This window comes from Capsicum annuum, chromosome 10 (assembly GCF_002878395.1).
Source record: "Capsicum annuum cultivar UCD-10X-F1 chromosome 10, UCD10Xv1.1, whole genome shotgun sequence".
Lineage (NCBI taxonomy): Eukaryota > Viridiplantae > Streptophyta > Magnoliopsida > Solanales > Solanaceae > Capsicum > Capsicum annuum.
In genome coordinates this window covers 133,175,929-133,191,147 of record NC_061120.1, presented here as the reverse complement: position 1 = coordinate 133,191,147, position 15,219 = coordinate 133,175,929, and the positions used below count along the sequence as shown (strand labels likewise).

General features: G+C 36.4%; 1 non-coding gene across 1 annotated transcript; it reads right to left on the bottom strand.

The window, feature by feature from the left end:
* Positions 1-13,480: 13,480 nt before the first annotated feature.
* On the bottom strand, positions 13,481-13,586 carry LOC124888333. Its single transcript, XR_007046458.1, has one exon. It is a non-coding gene; the product is annotated as a small nucleolar RNA R71 (small nucleolar RNA).
* Positions 13,587-15,219: the final 1,633 nt, after the last annotated feature.

The window sequence follows — 15,219 nt, the reverse complement described above, 5'->3', positions numbered from 1 at the left end:
GGTAAATATGTAAAATAGGGGGATTTTGTAAAACAAAGGAGAATTAGTAACAAGAGTTGGTTTGTTGGATTTGTAATCAGTATGAGAAAAACACTAACACTGTGTTCCCTATTAACTTTATAATTTCGTAGGTTCTCCGTACTTCAGTGATCTCTTATAGTATTTGGCAAACAGAATCGATAGGCTATGTATTATCTAACCAATTAGATTATGCCTCTTGTAGATGACTATACCCAAGAATAAAGTTCATGTGTCATGATTTTTGCATTACTAACCCCTATCTATGATCCTAATATAGCCTTTTTTGTTTATCAACTCAAGGCTAATTAAATGAAGGTAACTCCAAGTCTTGTTATTGATTCACTATTCCTATCTAATTGCCTTTGATAGAGTTTAGAGTATTGATAGGATGAGTTCTAACATGTGAACTTTCTAGAAAGTAGCAAAAGATAAAGAAATAAAAATACATGCCCAACGATCCCTTGAGAATCACTTTGTACTTCGAACACTACTTTGTTAACCTGACATGGTTTTCACAAACCTAGTTGTGGTGTTTAGCTACTCATAATTTCAAGCACACAAGAAGAATTAATAGATGAAGACATAATTATGCACTTAAAATAATAATAAGAAATTTCCAAAATCTCAACTTGAAGTAAAACCCTAGAAACGATGTTGTGAAATCCCAAAAGCATGTCTTAGAATCTCATATGCTGTAAAATTGAAAAAGTGTAAGCTCGTACAAAAAAACCCACAGGAGTATTTATTGACAAAATAAAATCTATCCTAATACAAGCAGGAAATTGGGTCATTTATCTCGTATGAGTGAAAGGTACATTCATGGTTAGATACCACGATTGTCCTTTGATACTCGTGGTTTCATCAATGACTATATCATCTTCTACTTTTTGATGGTATGACTCTCAGTACAACTCTATTGTATCTATGTATGACTGTATAATGCTGTCATCTGATCATCTTTAACTTAAAATTTTATGACCTTCCCTTCTTTCCTTTATTACTATAATCTCAAGGTACAATCGTCAATTCTAAGTGCTTTAGTGGGGATCTCTCATCTGGTGATTCTCACACTTAGTTCCTACAACTTTGTTTTTAGGTCTTTTTTCCTACGACCAAATGGTACAATCATATGATCATGGTATGGTCATAGGATCTCTTTATCTGATCAACTCCTGAATGACATTTTTGTGATTCTTCATACGAGGCCCTAGTTAGATCACACGATTGTGGAAATGATTATTTAGGCCCCATTTCAGTCTAACATTTAGCACTCCAATCTATGTGACCCATTTGACCTAAAACAACTAAATATCCATCATATCCACATAAACATACCCTTGTACTTGCAAATATTCACTATTTTAAGGGTCTCAAGTGTCGTAAATTTATGAATCATCAACACCTCAACTTAGAATGTTCCCATGTCCTTAGGCAAAAAAAACATAATTACCTAAATAAGACACTCAACCTAGAGAAAATCAAGAATACTATGGAAACCCAAGTTTCACAAAAAGCAAATTTTCAGTACGAATTCACCAAAGCATAATTCAACATCTCCAATGACATTCCATGTCAACAAGTGTATTGTGTATACAAACTAAACACCATAACATAACGACATTAAGATATGGCATTACATTATCAGTAGACAACCCAAACACATTAGAAAAATTAAACTACATAAGCTAGCAACAACTAAAATATAGCCCTTATGTTCTCACCAAAAATAAGTACCAACACTCAGTACATGTAATGTAAAGCAAAAATTGAGACAAAATTAAATTTCTCACTCTCGCAAGGAAGTCTATCTATGTGCCTTTAGTACCATAGGCTAGCCCTTATTTCTATGCCTTAGCTTTTGGGCAGTCAGATTAGGATTACTATAGGTCTTTATTGGCTTGTAATATAGGCTCAAGGGTAGGTATAGTATATATGAGTATAGGGACTAACCCCCCTTGACACTATACTATTTTTGGCTTCCACTTTATCCGCCATCTTTAATTTCCTTCCTTTTTCCATTGTTCACTTATTCAGATCCTGGGTGCAGTTTTATTTTTATTCAACTTTTTTTCTTCTTATTTTTCTTAACTTCGCACTCTCTCTCTCTCTTTTCTTAGTATTTTTCCTTTTCTTTCACACCATATTCAAATATCTTTTTCTTTTTATACACATTCTTTATATCCAACTTTCTACGCACCCATACAGTAACCACCCTTAACTTAGGCAATTTGCCTAAGTTGAGGTACATAGTGTCCATGGAGGGACCAGGACCAACACAAGTTCATTGTGAAAATTAGAAAGGTGAATAGGGTAATTCAAAGAACAGGTCTAATCAGGCTCAAAATCAAGCTCAAGGGATATTTTGTTCATTTGACAGGCTTATTTTTGTGGACTTATTTAAAAAATAGCCTATGATACTTTCCTAACCGTCTGTCCTACACCTTTAGCAACACTAACTAGGAAAGTTCTAGACCTCACACACATACATTAACTAGGTATATCGTCACACACTCTTGTCTTATAGCTAATATCTTAGTCACTACCTATCTGGTTCATGCAAAGTAAGGCTAGGTTGTCACATTAATAATACTAATGTCATGACAAGATCCAAATAACGGTTACAATTGAAGGATACACATAACATAACACAAAATAAAATTTTGGAGGGGTATCATTTAATAAACTCAAAAACTATTTTCATGCTCTTTATTACCTTCGACTGCACGAAGTTTTCTCAATTTACTATAAGTTACACATAAGACATAAGAAAACACAAAACAACACTAAAACATAAATAAACACCTAAACTTTCTAGTTCAAATTATGATAGCATAACTTAGGAATAAGAAACACAATAATAAAAACCTGTGGCTATTGTACACCTCTAGTCCTGACTTACATATCATGCAGTGTCCTCATTCAATAAAATAATAAAAAATAAAGACTGGGGAAAATGATATACCTAGGGCACACTAGACTCCCATCATACTCTAATTAGTTGGGGTTTAAGATAGAACCCCTCCATCATCTTCTTCTCTTGTGGACTCGACTGTGGATGGGACACTCTTAGCTATGTGGTAATTAGTAGAGGTTGGTGCACTCAATGTCTCAATGGTGGAGGCAGTTTGTGGATCCCATAAACTCTACTTCACTACCTCAACTGCTGATGGTAACTCAACTCTTTTCATAATTAATGCCTTGAAGGTCTGCGCATCATCCTTCACTCTTTTTTTTCTTTTCTCTTATATTACCTTTTTCTCCTTGATATCTCTTTCAATAGGGCTAGAAATCCTTACCCATCTCTTCTAAATCTATATCATCACCATCATATTTTGAGGGTCTATGTAAAATTTAAAGACCATAAAGTCTACATCTAGTGCAAGATTTGCTAGTGAAGGAATTAGTGAAGAAGTAGGAGGTGCAACTGGCATGGTCTACTCAGTAAGAATTTAGATTGCTTCTTTAAGTGCGATCATGTCAGCAGTAATGGAGCTTATGTTAGAAGCCTAGACCATATTAGTTTTAGCTGATATTCGGCTCTCGAAACTATCAAATTATGTTTGAACCACCCGTATCGCTTCTTTAATCTTATCACTCATGTAGAGTTTGATCCCTACCTCCAACTTTTTAATCCATGCATTTTGTAGCACCTGTGTCCTTATAATATGCTTTAGGTGAGTAGTCATTATTAGTGTATAACCTACTAAAATATGTATATGTGCTTCTAATGGTATAGTAGCTAGCTGTGCAATGGATGAAGAAACACCAACCTTAGACGCTGAATCTCTATGTCCAGGACACCCCTAGCTACATCAAAAATCTCTATACCCTGGAATTGAGTATCCAGGTTCCTCAAATCCTTTATGAACGCTTTATTCAAAATCCTCATAGGCTTAATGAATTTGTCTACTACATTAATCATTGGAAAACATGAGTTTTGCAACAACTTTGCAATGAGATATGGGAATAAAAAAGTGGTGTTGAGTTGTACTACCATGTCTCATATCTCTTTCACAATGATCCATGAGATTTTCATCTCCAACTTTGATATTAATGTAATAACTAACCTAATAATGGTCATTTAAATGTTATCATTAGTTGTGGGCCTAATGCAATGTCTCACCATATACCATCAAGCCTTGGTGGCAAACTTTAATGTATGTTTATAGATTGATGCTTCATTAACTCATAGAGAATTCCCACCATTTTCATTAATGTGGTCTGGAAGCCACTTATAATACATCAACTTGTCTTCAACACTTAGAATCTTAACTCTTTTTGATCATTCACCTAGAAATCATATTCTGGGCTCTTCTCTATCATCTTAAATGCATCTCCAAAAAAGGAATTAGAGATTGCCCTGATAGATATGTCTACCATTATGTCCTGGACCCTAATGTCTCAAGTCAGAGCTACTTATTAATGTCCTTATCCTTTACCAATAGGGTGATGTTCTTTATTATGGTCAGATAATTAGCATAAAATTACTATACCAATTCTTATCCATATGTGTGGAGGAGTCTAGTCATCCACCCTAGTCATATCTTTTGAAGCCTTGCACCAATTTCAAGACCTTTTGAAGGGACTCTAGATGAAACCAGGGCTTTTCTTGAATATTTATTTTCTCACTAACCCAGCAAGTCAATGAGAATCCATATATATAGTAGTCTCAGGAGTTTAGGACTACCCAATATCGTGTGTCAACACCCCTTTATAGTGGGGCAGTAACGACACCCTCAGATGATTTGGGGTTGGATGGCCCTTCTTCCTCTATAGAACTAATATCTTCAGAATTATACTGATTCTCACCCCCATCTGGGTATGAGTCTTTCCTTCTCTCTTTAAACTGGGGAAGGTAAATGAGGTTGGCAATTCTTACCAATACTGTAGAAGTGGTGGACTAATATAAACATGGATAGCATTGGGAATATTAGGATGAGCTTCTATATATGGATGATAGCTTGGAGCTTGAATAAAACACAAGGTCATAGGTGATCAAGATCCTAATTGGTCAATTAAGAAGAGCCCTTGTGGGTTGTTTCCTAAAATAGCCACATTTGGACTACTTTTATAATAGGTTATTTTTTCAAAGGCAATAACTATAAATAGTTGCCTTTGCAATTTTATTCTTTAGTTCTATGAAGCTTATGATGAATTGATAGCTTCGAAGCTTGTAGTTTCTAGGTGAATTCTAACATTAAGTTAATCAAGTAGTTATTAATTATAGTTGAGTGATTAGGGTGGATTCCTGATATTGCTCGTGTTAACTTCTTTTGCTTAATCAATCATTGAGTCTCCCTTTTTGTGGATTAAATTTGGTTCTCTCGTCTTTGATTAAGTCAGGGTTATTATTGTTTGATTAAGTTTGATCGAGAAGTAAATATATCAAGCTTTATTGATATCATTGTAATTTGTCGATGACTTCTTAATTCTAGTTTATATTCTGTCGATGTGGGGCAACATCTATAGGCTTATTGTAATTTGTCGATAGTGGGGCAACAACGATACCCTCAGATTCCCTTTATATTCTGCATTTTTTATTCTAGTTTCAAACTAGGATCATCATTATTTTTGTATCATAAGCCTAGGTTTAGGTTTGTTTTCATAAATCCTAATCTTGGGATGTTGATCTATTCCAAAATCTAAAAAAAATCATCCGAAACCACCTAAAAAATCTATTTTTTTTTTGTTTCAACCTTTTATTTTTGACTCTTGATCCTAATTCCCTAGTATTTTTTGAGCATATCTCGAATCTCGTGCGATTTGGAAGTGTAGAAGTGAAGTTATCACTGAAAGGTTTGAAGCTTTTGAAACTTGGTCAATTTTGAAAAGTGGATTTATTTTTGACTTGATTTTGAAGGCTAAAAGTTTGTGGAGTTTATTCGTGGCATTAAAAAGAGCGCATGGGTTAAATTTTTATCAAAATCAGAGTTGAAATGAAAGAGTTATCAAGATTATAGGTTTTGAGCTTCTTAATCTTATTCATAAAACTCTTTATTTGAAATTTTGAGGTCAAATTGTTAGTGAGTCCAATTGTGGAAATTTTAAAAAAATTTGAAAAATGTTAAATTTCCACATGGACTGCCACATCAGCAACCGTGTTAGCAAGTCAATGGATCAATGCCAATACAGCCGCCAACGTCTACCACATTATTAAAAAGCCTTAAATATCAGCAGTTAGTGCCATATAGAGGGCCATATGCTTGCTAAAATGTCAAACAAGTAAGCTTCTAAAGCTTATCGTCCTTGGAAGGGCCAAACGCTTGCTGGGATGTCCAAACTAGTAAGCTTCCAATTTTTTTTAAGTATACAAACTCCGTGGTTCTTTTTCTGCACTTTCATCCTTCAATTTATCAACTATTTAGCAAGTATTTAACATATTTAATCATTTTTAACTAGTTTAAAAATATCAAATCACTTCTTTGATTCATCAAATTGAGTAGCATAAGCAATTTTTGTACTTGTGTTATTTTCTTTAGTTCGATTTTCTTTTGTGCTTTTTTTCTTCTATATTTCTCATTGTAATTTGTCAATGACTTCTTAATTCAAGTTCTTTTAGCTTTATTGACTCATCCTTCTTTCAAGTATTGTAAGAATCCACTCCACCACAAAGATAGGTGACTTTAAGTTAATTGAGCAAATCTAGTTCACAAGCAATCTTAAGAAGAAGCCGTATAGGTGAGTTGAGGGATACCTACAAGTAACACGAGGATTTTATTACTCACATCGTGTATTAAGTTTTGTAGGTACGATGTATAATCACTTTTCTTATTACCATAGAGGAAGGAGCTTGGTGAACAACATAGGGACATATGCAAATGTATCAAAGAGAGTGACCCATATGAATAAAAGGGTAGTTGAAAAAAATGGGAGGTTTAGACATATTGAAACACCCTAGATTTTTAGCCCTTGAAACTTTCTTGGGCTTTGATCTTACTGCCTTGGTAACAACTCACCCTATAAGTCGTAGGGTGTCGTTACGAGTCCTAGGGACCAAGTCATAACAAAATCAGTAAGTTTGTAGCTTGATTCTACTTTGACTATGAGTGGCTCACTAAGAGCCATAAGGATATGTCACTAGTCATTAGGTGAAATCATAGGGTATCCAATGTAGATCCCAATTTGGGTTTTGTGCTGACTACTCATAGGGTCCCATTACAAGTGGTGACATTGAGTCGTAAGGATAAAAGTATAGGGTGCCTTGGATGTACTGCCTTGGTTATGACTCGTGGTGACGATTCGTAAGGAGTGGCTACGAGTCAAGGGTTGACCCTTAGTCAAAGGCAACACTTTTTCAGCTTTTAAGTTAAGGGCATTCTAGATATTTCCCCTCCTACACAAGTAGAACGCCTCGTCTATAACCCTTTTAGGGTGTCATTAGCACTCAAAAACATAACAAAGTAATTTCTCGACACTCTCAAATTCCTCAAGGTCAAGAACACTTAGGGTTTTCAGGAGGTTGATCAATTAGGGCTTTTAAGGGTAATTTCTCTCCGTACACTTAACTATTTTAGGTGTGTTACTCTTCCATCATTCTTAATTTGTTAAAAGCACATATTTTAAATCATTTTTCGTGAGATATTCTTGTTGGTTTTATAACAAGCCTTGAGTCTTGAATGCTTGTTATTGAACAATGTTTTTCCATGGTTTAATTATGATCATTCATGTTTTGAAATATGGTTTTGAACTTGTGGGTGAATGAGAATGGTGATTAAACTGAGGGGTCATAGTTAAACCCTAATTTGATGTTTTTTCCTTGATATGGTTTTTGAAATTGTATGCCCTCAATATGTTTGTGAAATTGTCAATGAAAATGGGCTTTTGTCATATAGTTTGATTTACCCACTTGTAATAATACACATAAAAAAGATAATGAAGTATGCGTATTTTCCTTAAAAGGCCTTGGTGTTCATGTATAAATGAGGGGATTGGAACCTTGTGGGTTCGGTTGATTAAATGGGTTCAAGTCTCAAATGACTGATTATTAAATATATTTTTACCTATAGGTTTGAGTCCTAATTGGTTGAGTAGATGACATAAAATGATGATATTAATTTGCAAGAAAGGTTGGTATGACGATACCAAAGAGATGCCTTGGTGTGTAATTGGTTTAATAAAAATGAGAATATGTGTTAAATATTTTTATCGGGCTTTAAAAGTAGGTTGTGTAGCTGAGTCATGAAAGTAAAGATGTGAGTGACCAATACCAAAAACTGCGCTAGTCCATGTGAGGATCATTATAGCTTGAGGCTTTGAGTTCCTTTGCTTGTGATCAGGTGGTTCGAGTCCACCTTAGTGTTATTATTATGATTGGAGGGTTTGAGTCCCCCATATCATATTTCATGACTGGGTGATTAAGTCACCTTAGTATATGATTGGAGGGTTTGAGTCACCCATGCATATATATGATATTATTCTCCAGTTCGTATGACTACACACACTGGGGCCCGACCAGGGGTGAGAACTGGGGCCCAAATAGCCCGTGGGTACTATTTTATGATGGTTGAGCTATACAATCCAAGTTAAGGTTTTAAAGTGCATGCTAAACCTTGTTCCCTATCCCAACATAATATATATATATATATGTATGTATTTGCATATAGTTTTGTGTAGTTGTTGTCTTTGTTTGAATTGACAGCATTATTTTATCTTTATCCCTGAGTTACATGCTAGCATTCACTGCACTAACCATCTTTGGATGCTGTATCCCTATGCGATGTAGGATTTGGTAATACCTCTACTTCTCCTGCTCAGTGATTATGAATTGATCAAGAGTCAACTTGAAGTGGTGAGCTCCCATGCTTCAGAAGGTTCCATTTCAGGATTTTGTTTTTTCTTTTGAGTTATAGACTATTGGATACTATTTTAGCTATAGTTGGTGGCATGTCCCGACACTTTATTAATATTCAGTCTGGTAGAGGCTTTGTTAGACTTATGTGGACTTGCGATGCTTGGTTGATAGTTGGTTTGGTTATACACATATCATAATATCTTTAATTTTTAGCTCTCTGACCTTTTTATATGTTCAGAATTCATTCGACATGGGTTTAAGATGGTCTACAATTTGGGTGTTGGGGGTAGTCTTTGGTCTTTGTTGGACTTGAGATACCCATCATAACCAGGCCCTATTTTGGGTCGTGTCAGGTTGTGTCAGAGCCTAGGTTCATGGTCAATGGGTGTCCAGAAAGCTGTGTCTAGTAGATTTTCTTTTATGGGTGTGTAGCATGCTATGCTTATAAGGGATATGGTATGAGGTATTTAGGAATATTTCCCTTTCTTGTTGTCTTATTTTGTGCTGTAGAGTCTAAGGTGTTGAAATCTCCTCAAATTCCCATTTGTTTGCTTTTTCAGATCATGCCTCTCAGATAATCTGAAACTCATGGAAACTACTCTATTCCACTTGAGGACAATGCCTTTAAGACATGCCCTGCTTATAGGTTACAAAGCCGGTCTAGGGGTTAGTTTTTGATTGCCCTTCTGGAGTTCTATCGGTACCCTCTAGTCCTTGAAACACCCTGGTTTTGGCCCTTTGAAATTTCCAGAGTTTTGAGCTCACTATCCTTATAACGACTCACCATATAAGTCATATGGTGTGTGTACGAGTTAGGTGACCCTAGTTATAATGAGTTTAGTAGATGGTGGTTGAGTTTCTATTGTGGTTATGGTTTAGTGGTATGGGTCGTTAGGGGTGGTGACAGTTAGTTTGGTCGGTCCCTTAATCAAATTAGTAACTTAGTGATTTGACTTGGCTCTGAGTGTGAGTGGCTCACTAAGAGCTGCAAGGATAGGGTGTGAGTGGAATAGTTGAATCATATATTGTCCAGTTTCAATCCTTTTGGATTATGTCTTATGTATGACTAGACCATACGAGTCGTATGGGTCGATCACGAGTGGGGGTTAGGGAGTCGTATCATGGACAGTGTATGGGTGTCCAACTCACTGTCTTGGTGATGACTCCATGGTACGAGTCATATGTTGTGGTCATGAGTCAAAGGCTCGACCTATAACCACCTACAGTATATTTACAATTTTAAGTTGGGGGCATTATGGACATTTCCCCTTTGTAATTCCCTTTGATACCACGACATCAAACAATTTTTGGGATTTGATTAACCTATTATTCCTAACCAAAGACTCTTAAAATATCTCTCAAACTCTCTTTCAATCAAGAGGCTAGTGTTTCATCAAGATAATCAATTAAGGCCTTGAAGGGTGGTTTCTCTTCATCTTACTTGGTGTCTAAGGCATGCTACTTCTCCCTCATTGTTATTTTAAGAGCATGTATTTTAATGTATGATTTTCATTATATTATTGTGGTTTTAAATAATGGTTGGGGTTTTTTATATGTTCATTGTTGAATAATGGTTCTCATGGATTAATTACATTTTCTTTCATGCTTTTAGTATGATTTTGGCATTATGGAATGTGTATTAAAGGTAAATGAATTTTGAGGTATTACGGATTTCCCTGATTACTTAGTTATGGTTTTGAATCTTATGTGCCCTCAGTCTATTTGTTAAAATGCCAATTAGAAGGATTTTGTCCTTTGTTTGACTACTCTTGATATCTTTGCATTGCATAAATGGTAATGGAAACTGAATTGGTCTGGTTGATTTTATATAATTTGGAAAGGAATTGGTGGCCATGGTTTTAGTTTAATTGGAAACTTGGAGTCAACTTAGTTTAATGGTTTTGGTATGGCATTAAAGGATAGACTTGTAAGCTCTAATTTTGGTATGACGATACCAACGGTTAATGCCTAAAAAAAGACTCCTTGGTAAATGGTTGGAATGTATAATAGGTTTCAATATGGTCTTAAAGACGGTTGTGTTAGCAAAGCCGTGAAAGGTGGAGGTCCCGGGGGGACCAATATTGGAAACTTATATTTGCCAATCTGAGGCTTGGTCATGGTGACTGTGTGCATGATGTCACACTTTATATTTTGGGAGATGTACTAGTCATCTCAAGTTTTTCTCTAGTTCATGCAGCTAACACGCACTGGGGCCCTTTCAGTAGGGAAGCTAATCCCATATAGCCCATGGGTGGACATTTAGGATGCTAGAGCTATGTTGTTCCATCTTTTGACGGAACATTTGGCATCATCTTCTTGGGAAAATTGCATGTTTTCAAGCAACAAAAGTGATATTTAATGAGTCTTTTTAGTGTTTCAGAGAAAGGAGTGAATCATAGAAGAAACTTGGAAAAAGTAGCAATTAAAGAAATTTGACAGTCAAAATGGTGGACCGTCAGACTTACAACAGACCACCAGTTGGACCGTCAGGCCTTATCCAGAACATGGCCTCCCAAAGGACTCAGTGACGGACAAAATGGTGAACTGTCAGTATTGTTACAATGGACACCTAGGTGTGCTGTCGGCCTTATCCAAAAGCCACTCTCTGGAAGGACTCAGTGATGGACAAAATGGTGGACCATCAGCCTTATGACGGACAACCAGTTGGATCGTCAGACCTTATCAAGAAGCCACTCTCCAGAAAGACTCAGTGACAGACAAAGTGGTGGACCGTTAGTCTTATGAAGGACCACCAGTTGGATCGTCAGACCTTATCTAGAAACAACTTTTAATGAAAAGTTAGTGACGGACCAGATGGTGGACCGTCAGACTTTCGACGGACCACCACTTTGGCCATCAACTTGGACACAACTTTTTTGATTTTTAAATTTTAAATTCCTTTTTATCTGGGAACATATAAATACCAAATTTTAGGGTTAGCATTATGATCTTTTTATTACCTTTGACAAATTTATCATCTATTGAAACTCTCTGTAACCTAGTACCTTGGAATTGAAAGATATATTTGGGGAAGTTAATCATTCAATTCACTATTGAAGATTCAAGAACTGATTCTTGAGATTTTTGTAAGTGAATTCTAAATCTATTTATGAATAATACAAGAATTATTTCTTCTTCTTCTATGGAATTTTGTGGCTAGTTCCCATAACTAGGGTTATGCGATCCTTAATGTGAAAAGTATCTATGGGTTGTGAATCAAATTGAGTTCCATGAATAACTGATATTTTATAAACCTTTCTTCAATTTAATGGCTTTTCTTGGTTGCAAACTTGAAAAGTGAGCCCAAGAACATCACTTGTCTGAAAGGAAAGTGTTTGTTGGGAAAAGAAAGTGTTTACATAAATTCTAAGGGCTTTAAACTTTGAATTAATGGCAAATGCCCTAACAGGATTAACTTACATGAGAAGATGGTTGAAAGAACCATGTATCCTTTGATTTTTAGAGAATTAGAGGATAATATATCCACTTAGGTTGAGAGACTAAGGGATAAAGAATAAGATTCAACCCTTCTTGAAATTGAATTTGCTAAATGGAACTCTTAAGTGATTCACAACCCTAATTGTGCTAGCATTTTGGTAACCATAGCCCTGGTTTGTTTAATCTAATTAAATTAGTAATTACAAAGAGAATCATTCATTGGAATACTCTTGTTATAATCAATTACTTTATAAGTTACAAATAAAAAAAAACCCCTTATTCAGGAACCTTTGATAAACAGTCCAGTAACGATTACAATATTTAGTGAGCACAATTTTCCCTGGGGGATTCGACACCCAACCTAGTTGGTTTCTATATTTTACAGCGACCGCTCACACTTTCTAACGAGAGTTATAATTTGGGCGTATCAAATTTTTGTACCGTTGCTGGGGAATATGGTTGTCAACTAAGTTCGTGATTGTTAATCGACCCTTTGGTCAAAGATTCACAAATTTTATTTTTTATTTGTTGTTTTTGATTTGTACAAGTTAAGTGTCTTAATTTCCAAGTACGTGGAGATCAGGTCAACCATTATTACCTATTCATCTAGAATCGCAGCTCATTGGTAGAATGGATGGTCACCAGGACCTGGAAAGAACAGTTGCTCAGCAGGAGCAGGCTAGATTAGTAGCCTTGGTAGCCTGCAAGTAAACCAACAGAATGCAGACAATGATGGTTGGGAAGTAAACCCAGATAATGAGGACCTGGGCGATGATGAGTTATTAAACCCAAGACGTGCAGATGATGTAGCCGCACCAGCAAACAGGAATATCAACGAAATCACCAAGCTAGGATGAGACCTGAACGTCGAGCTGTTCAGTTTGATCTAGATGATGATGATGATGACCTGGATGGGGCTGGTGCTACAAGGGCTATTATTTCTCCGACCCTTGCACCTAGAGCTAGGTTCAATACCATGAGTACCATGATCCAGTTATTTTATCTTAAGGAACTGTTCGATTGACTTGCAGGTGATGACCCAAATATGCATTTGATTAACTTTATCTCGACATGCAAATAGTTTGACAATTCGACTGCGATTATTCATGTTGTCTCTTTTTGGAGAATCAACTTTATGGTTGAATGGGCTAACCCCCGATTCTATTACAAATTGAAGGCAATTTAAAGATGTTTTCTTAAAAAGGTTCTTTCCGCCGTCCAAGAGGGCACAGTTAAGAGATGAAATCAGTAATTTTAGGCAGCTTCCAACTGAATCTCTCTATGAAACTTGGGAGAGGTTCAAAAAGAAGCTCACTCAGTGCCCGAATCATCAGATGACCAACATCCACCTGATGGAGATATTATATAGGGCCTTGAATTCGTTGACTAAGCCAGTAGTGGCTAATGCTGTGGGTAGGTCATTCATGGACCTCACTTTTCCTGAGGCGTCTGAGATGCTAGATCGTATGACAAAGCTGAGCAGAGCTTAGCATACTAGGGATTCTGAGGTAGCAAACTCCACTATATCTATTGGCATGATTGTAGAACAGAGGCGAAGAGAAGAAGAACGTGACCAAGATATGGCTCATATAAAGACACAGATGAACCTTCTTACTAAGTATTTATTATCAGAAAAGACAGAGAAGGTTAAGGCTGTGGCATCATAGGGTAGAACTAACTTTGATTCTGAAGAGAAAGCCAATAATTTGAACAATCAGGGGGGTTTCCGAGGCAGTGGCCAAGGAAACCAATGTCGGAACTACTATGATAAATCCAGATACAAGGACCGAGAACAAGGAAATTGGAAAAACAAAAATGATAGGATTGGGTTGTATGTGCCTCCTGGAAATTATGAGGCTACTGCAACTAGCTTTGGAAAGATATCCATGGAAGATATGATGGCTAAATTATTAAAAGGGGTAGAAGCAACTAATACTGGAGTAGAGAGATGAAAAATGATTTATCATCAATAAATCAATTGGTTGATTCGCACTCTACTTTAATAAAACAGTTGGAGCAGCAAATGAACCAACTTTATGTTGCGCTTAATCAGAGGAAGGTTGGCACTCTACCAAGTAATACAGTTCAAAATCTAAGGAAGGATGGTTCGTGCATGGCAATTACCACTAGGAGTGGTAAAGTACTGGCAAGCCCATCTGTGGGTAAGTCTATGGTTGATACTATGGCAGAGAATATTGATGAAGCAGATATTAATCATCTGGTAGAGTCTGAAAAATCGCATAAGATTATTCATGATGTTGCATCCAATAGTCAGCAGGCTGATGAGTGAAAGAGAGAGGAAGACAAGGAAAAGAAAGTAGTGGTGAACACTCTACCGAAACCACCACCTCCATTTCCTCAAATATTGAAGAAAAAGGCTAAGGAAATGAAGTTTAGCAAATTCTTGGCCATGTTGAAGCAGTTGACGGTAAATGTGCCTTTGGTTGAGGAACTTGAGCAAATGCCAGGGTATGCCAAATTTATAAAGGACCTTCAGACAAAGAAAAGAGTGGCGAGATACGAACCGGTGGATAATCTCCATCATTGTAGTGCTCCTTCTACAAGGTCCTTAGTGCAGAAGAAGGCAGACCCAGGAGCATTCACTATTCCTTGCACGGTAGGGTCGTTAGAATTTTCTAAGGCTTTATGTGATTTGGGAGCTAGCATTAACCTAATGTCGCTAGCTATTTATAAAAAGTTAGGTTTGGAAGACCCCACACCCACCAACATACGACTCGTGATGGCAGATAGGTCGGTAAAATGACCTGTTGGTATTTTTTATGATGTGCTAGTGAAGGTAGCTACCTTCATATTTCCTGTAGATTTTGTAATTCTTGATTGCGAGGTCAACTTCGAGGAACCCATAATCTTGGGTCAACCTTTCCTCGCAACCAGAAGTGTGCTGATAGATTTGTGAGCTAATGAGCTTTTATTTAGGATGAATGATAAAGTGGTGCATTTTTATGTGT